Source organism: Callospermophilus lateralis, chromosome 10, assembly GCF_048772815.1.
Source record: "Callospermophilus lateralis isolate mCalLat2 chromosome 10, mCalLat2.hap1, whole genome shotgun sequence".
Classification (NCBI taxonomy): domain Eukaryota; kingdom Metazoa; phylum Chordata; class Mammalia; order Rodentia; family Sciuridae; genus Callospermophilus; species Callospermophilus lateralis.
Window position 1 is genome coordinate 56,605,032 of NC_135314.1, and position 6,000 is coordinate 56,611,031.

At 39.8% G+C, this 6,000-nt stretch overlaps 1 pseudogene; it reads right to left on the reverse strand.

Moving 5' to 3' along the window:
* Positions 1-5,042: 5,042 nt before the first annotated feature.
* On the reverse strand, positions 5,043-5,509 carry LOC143408975 (alpha-ketoglutarate dehydrogenase component 4-like; annotated as a pseudogene).
* Between the last annotated feature and the right edge of the window lie 491 nt (positions 5,510-6,000).

Below are 6,000 nucleotides of genomic sequence, written 5' to 3' on the forward strand. Positions count from 1 at the left end.
AAAATTGATGTGAAGTGGAAATCAAACTCAAGAGACTAGGGGGTTGAGTTATATTATTCCATTTATGTGAAACTCTAGAAGATGCAAAATCATAGTGACAAAAAGATCACAGGTTGCTTGAGGTTGAGGGAGAGGGAAGGAAAGGATGACAGAGGGACACAAGGAAATGTTTCAGGAAGATGAAACTGCTCCATATCTGGACTGCAGCAGGGGTTACACAGCAGGATATGTTTACCAGAATTCATCAGTTGTGCCCTTAAAATGGGTAGACTTTACTGTATGTAGGTTACACCACCCAAAACTGGAATAAAATGGTGCTACCATTTGAACACTTTTATGTGTGTCTTGGCCTTACTTTATCCTGTTTTCTTTAATGTGTTCCATTAGAATCTTAACTACTGCTGAATGACCATATGCTGAATGACAGACAACCTTAAAAACAGTTATGAAAGCCCCATTTGAAGTGTGTGCTCAAGGAGAGGACATCGTTTCTCCTCCTGGCACTCCATGTGGTGAAGAAGGAAAGCAAGAGGTAAGGTTGGTTGAGGGTTGGTCACGAAGAATAGGTGAAAGATTGTTTACACATTAGTTGTTTGGTAATAGAGGCCACTAAAGGTTTGAGCTGTACAGAAACTATTTATGATTTAGGAAGACATAACTGGATGCAATGTGTAGGCTGGTGTGTTAATGAAAAATACAGTCTCTTTTCTCCTATCATACTCAACACTCAGCACATCCTGGCCATCAAACTGTGTGGGACACACAAACAATTTCCAATAGACTCTGATGGGTATCCTATAATTCAATTCAATTCTGACATTAATCAGAGTTCGTGTCTGATTCCACAAGTGAAGGGCACAATCTCTTGAGGTTGTCCCTCACTTCAGATACCAAACACACAATTCAGGTTGTGACCAATACTTTGAGCCTACCAGCTATAAATCAAAGTTTCCATGACCCCTGACTCAGGTTTAACCATTTGCTAGGACTCAGAGAAACACATTGGCCAGTTTATTATTTAATAAAGGAAAGGATAAAGGATACAGATAAGCAGCCACATGAGAGTGAATCCTTTAGAGTTCCTGAGTGTGGGAGCTTCTTTTCCCATGGAATTGGGGTACACCACCTTCTCAGCACATGGATTTTCCCCAATTCAGAAGCTCTTTAAACTCCATAGTTCAGGGATTTTTTTTTTTTTTTTTTTTTTTTAATGGAGGCTTCATCACATAGACATGAATGATTGCTGACTCAACCCTCAGCTCCTTTCCCCTCCCATATGATAGATAGGGTGTGTGGTGGAGCTGAAAGTTCCAAACTTCCTCTCCTGGCTTAGTCTTCCTGGTGCCAGCCCTCCTCCAGGAGCCCACACCTTGCCTCACTAAAACAGAAGTCACTCCTTCCACCCAGGAAATTCTAAGGGATTAGGAGCTCTGTGTCAGGAACCGGGGTCAAAGACCAACTATTAGAACAACAGATTCCCCTAGCACCCCCAGCTCAAGATATGACAAAGTTCTGTGTCAGAAATTGGAGAGAAATATATATATTTCTATAAATCACAATATCATGGCAAGATTGGAGAAGATCTTGGAGACAGATCAGTTAGGAAGTTAATCACAATGGAACAATGAAAGGTTAATGAGAACCGGATCCAAGGCTGGCATGTGGACTGAGGAGCAAGGGGACCCATACCACAATTTACATAAATAATATTAGGAGGGGGGAAGGACAAGGGAAGGGGAGTCGGGAAGCTGACAGGTGTTTTGTTTGGGTGATCAGGACGATGATTTTACTATTAACAGAATTTGGGACTGCAGGGGGAAAAACAGGCTTAAGCAAGGAAGTCAATACTGAAAATTTAAAAATACAATTGGGAAAAATAAACTACCTTTCTCCTTCTAGGTCAATAATGGGGGAGAGTGAAGATCTTTGCAAAAGAATTTAATCCAAGACTAAGAAGGTAATGTGGAAATCAGAAATCACAGGCCTTGATATTTCCTTGGCCTTGTAGAAATTTAACTGTTAATAATATTTTATAAAAAGTTTTATAAAGTAAAAAACGCTGCACTGGCATTACCATATCAGTAAAGATGAGGAAGCTGAGAAGGTTGGAGAACATTAATGTACCAATAATCCTTGGGGCAGAAAGAACAAAAGGCAATGCTATGTATATGAAGGTCTTGTTTAACTTGAATCTGTTCCATTTTAGTATGTTGACAAAAGTAATTTAAGTTTCTGTCTTGTTACTTTGCTAAGGTATGCAAGAGGCCAGGTGTGATGGCACACCTGTAGTCCCAGTGATTTGGGAGACTGCTGCAGGAGGATTGCAAGTTTAAGGCCATTATGGACAACTTAGCGAGACCCTGTCTCAAAAATTAAAAAAAAAAAAAAAAAAAAGGTGGTGGGTGGGATGACATGTAATTCAGTGGTAGAGCACCCCTGAGTTTAATCCTTAGTAATGAGAGAGAGAGAGAGAGAGGGGAAAATCTTTCCCATATAGTTTAATAGATGTTAATGATTATAAAATATACTTTTTTTCAATGGTCTAGGGCAGAAACTTTTTGTATTACATATTTAATAATTTTTTTCTGAGAAGAAATTTGCTTTCTTGATAAAATACGTTGCTCGATAAACACTTTAGTGGGATTAAGGCTTTAGCCTAGTTATTTTCTCACAAAATCAGAGTTTTTTTCCTATAAAAATTCTGATTAATTTGAACTTCCTAAATTTCCTACAACAGTTATGGATGCACCAAATTATTATTGCTTTTGTGAAATATTTATTATTGCAAAAATGCAAAATTGCACGTTCAACTAAATGGAATTCTAATAGCTGCTTAGTTCTTATAAATTTCTTTGTTAATGTTGGGGCTTAGGAAATGATGTCTCAGGGCTGGGGATGTAGCTCAGTGTTTCAGTGCTTGCCTGGCATACTTGAGGCCCTGAGTTCGATTCCCAGGTCTGCCAAAAAAAGAAAATAATAGCCCAAAGTACAGTGCTTTAGCATGCTGAGGACTTTGAATGAAAGACATTGGAAGTGTCTCAGAAACAAAGTCTTTTTCTGACCTTCTCTTGCTCTTCTTTCTCCTGCTCTTCCCCCAAAGCAGGCCATGAAAAATGAAAAATTCCTCTTTCCCCATGTGGATTCTGAACACTCGAAGCCCTTTTTCCCAAAGACATTCACAAGGCCTGGAAACATTGCTCTAACCTTCCCTTCCTTTCTGTATAAGAGCTGGTCTTAAAGAAACTCTCTGATCTACTTTATTTGATAGTAAATCCCAAGACCCTCATTCCAGAAGGGGTCCTGCCTGAGACCAGGGAGGAAGGAATGCTGAACAGACAGACCAAGAAGAATATGAACAGCGGTAGGAAAGGCAGCAGAATACAACAGACACCAGAATGGCAATATGTAAATCAATGGTTGTGCAACTGATGTGATTCTGCAATCTGTATATGGGGTAAAAATGGGAGCTCATATCCCACTTGAATCAAAGTGTGAAATATGATATATCAAGAACTATGTAATGTTTTTGAACAACTTATAATAAAAATTTATTTAAAAAAAAAAAAAAAGCATGTGACCTGGATCCAGTCACTAAAAAAAAAAAAAAGAATATGAACAGCAGGCCTGGCTGGGTTTCCTCCTTCTTTCTGTTACCTTTAGATGACACCCTTTCTGTCCAATCCATTTCTGTACAACTGTCCATTTTTTCATTGAATCTAAGCCTAAAAACGGACCGCTTTCCCTGGGTCTCTGAGCCTTCATTTCCAAAGGCTCCTGGGTCATGTAAAGTTTGTTTTAATAAATCTGTTATGCTTTTCTCTTGCTAGCCTATCTTTTGTTATAGGAGCATAATCCTAACTATGAGGAGGAAAGGTCTGATCCCCATCTGCCCCTATACTATAAATTGTTAAGGTTTACAAATTGTAAAAGATTTGTTGGAATTTATACTGGGCAAAAATTTTAACTGTGTCTTCAACAAACTTTTAACACTAACATTTGTTTACCTGTAGTTTGCTGCATAAAGAAGAGAATAAGTGGAGTAAGATCCAAGACACAGTTCTACCTGAGGTTGGCAGAGGGAGGAGAGGTGGATGACGTATTAATGAATATTAAAGATGAAAACCAATGTGGAGGACTATGGTGGGGAGAGGCAGGAGACCACGCTACTGCAGTGCGTTGAGGTCATCAGGATCTGGGCGGGAAGCAGTGACTTTGGCTCTGAACCATTTCTGTACTTGGTCATCGCTGTAGGTTGACATCATTCTGCATCACGATTAACACTCCTTCCCAGTCTCCTGCTTTCCAGTAAAGGGCACTGCCAGACACGCAGTTGCTCAATCCAGAAGTCGTGCTTTTTTCTTATTTCCAAATCCAATCCATAAGACAATTCCACCCTTGTTGAAAAGTACTATGTGTCATATGTTCTTCCCAAAGCAATGATCTTGTAACATAAATTAGATGGTGTTCTACCATTGGATAAATTCCATTAATATAGTCCACCATTTTAAGAACAAAACAAAACAAAATATCTAAACCTCTTATCATGTGCTACAAGACCCTACATTTTCAATCTTTGCCTAATTCTTCAAACTCGTCCCATGACAATTTCCCTCTGAAAACAATCTTTGTGCACTGGCCTCGTCTGGATTCAAGGAGGCAGGCCAAGCTCTTCCCCACCTCAGACTCTGGGCACTGTATATTCTTTGAGTCAGAAGTGATCCTTCCCAGATTCTTTCTTTCTTTCTTTTTTTTTGGAACTGGGGATTGAACTCAGAGGCACTCAACCACAGAACCACATCCCCAGCCCTACTTTGTATTTTATTTAGAGTCAGAGTCTCACTGAGTTGCTTAGCGCTTGCTATTGCTGAGGCTGGCTTTGAACTCACGATCCTCCTGTCTCAGCCTCTGGAGCAGCTGGGATTATAGATGTAATTTTTTTTCAGGATATTTATTAAGGTTAATATACAATTTTTCATTTGTCTTGGAAGTCCTTTATTGTAAAGACAATTGTTTTGTCTGATGACAAACAGCAGCCACAATGACTATTCTGGACCTCCAGATTGGATAAATTCCATTTCTTCTTGAGATACAGGTTTCCTTCTATATTTCAGAGATAATTTTTTAAAAATATTTTTTTTTTCAATTGTCAATGGATTTTATTTTCTTTATTTATATGCAATGCTGAGAATTGAACCCAGTGCCTCACACATGCTGGGCAAGCACTCTGCCACTGAGCCCCAACCCCAGCCCCTGAGGTAAAGTTTTTATTATTTCTGCAGTGTCTGGTGGACCCTGATGCATCAGCAAATCTGGTGATTTACTCCCTTTAGAATGCTGGGACATTACAGGTAAGTGAGATGGAAGCCCCGTTGAAAGCTTCTGTTACACTGAGTTTAGGATGGCCTCTTCGGTCAGGGAATCTTATTAATGGTATATGTGGCTTGACTACCTGAACCACCCTGCTGGCAGACTCCACTTTGCTGCCCATCATGACCCCTGAGAAGGGGCAGCTTCCAGGCCCTAGATTGTTCTTATCCATCAAATCTCAGCAGAAATATTACATGCTACCAGGACTTCTTCCACTGTCCACTTCTTTATTGGGTCATCTTTTTGTTCTGACACTATTCACAAACTGTGCTTTTATTTTGGTTATTTTTCTACTCTTTGTTGCCTGGAATAACTGCTATATTCCCAGAGCCCAGAGCCTTGACCCTTGAGCCTAGAACAACACTTGGCAGATTTCAAACAATCAATAAATATCTAGGGAATGAATAAATAACTGCCTATTTACTTTCCTTCTACATTAGGCTTTAAGTGTGTGTGTGGGGTGGGGAGAGGAGTCCAGCACCTCCCCCCCCTCCGCCATTCTTACCCTGGTGCCTGACACAATATCTAGCACTTTGGTAATGCTCAATAGGTGTTGATTAAATGAAGGCACACACTCAAACTCTCCATCTGGAATGGATTATGGGTTTATCCAACAGAACCCTTATCTAACGT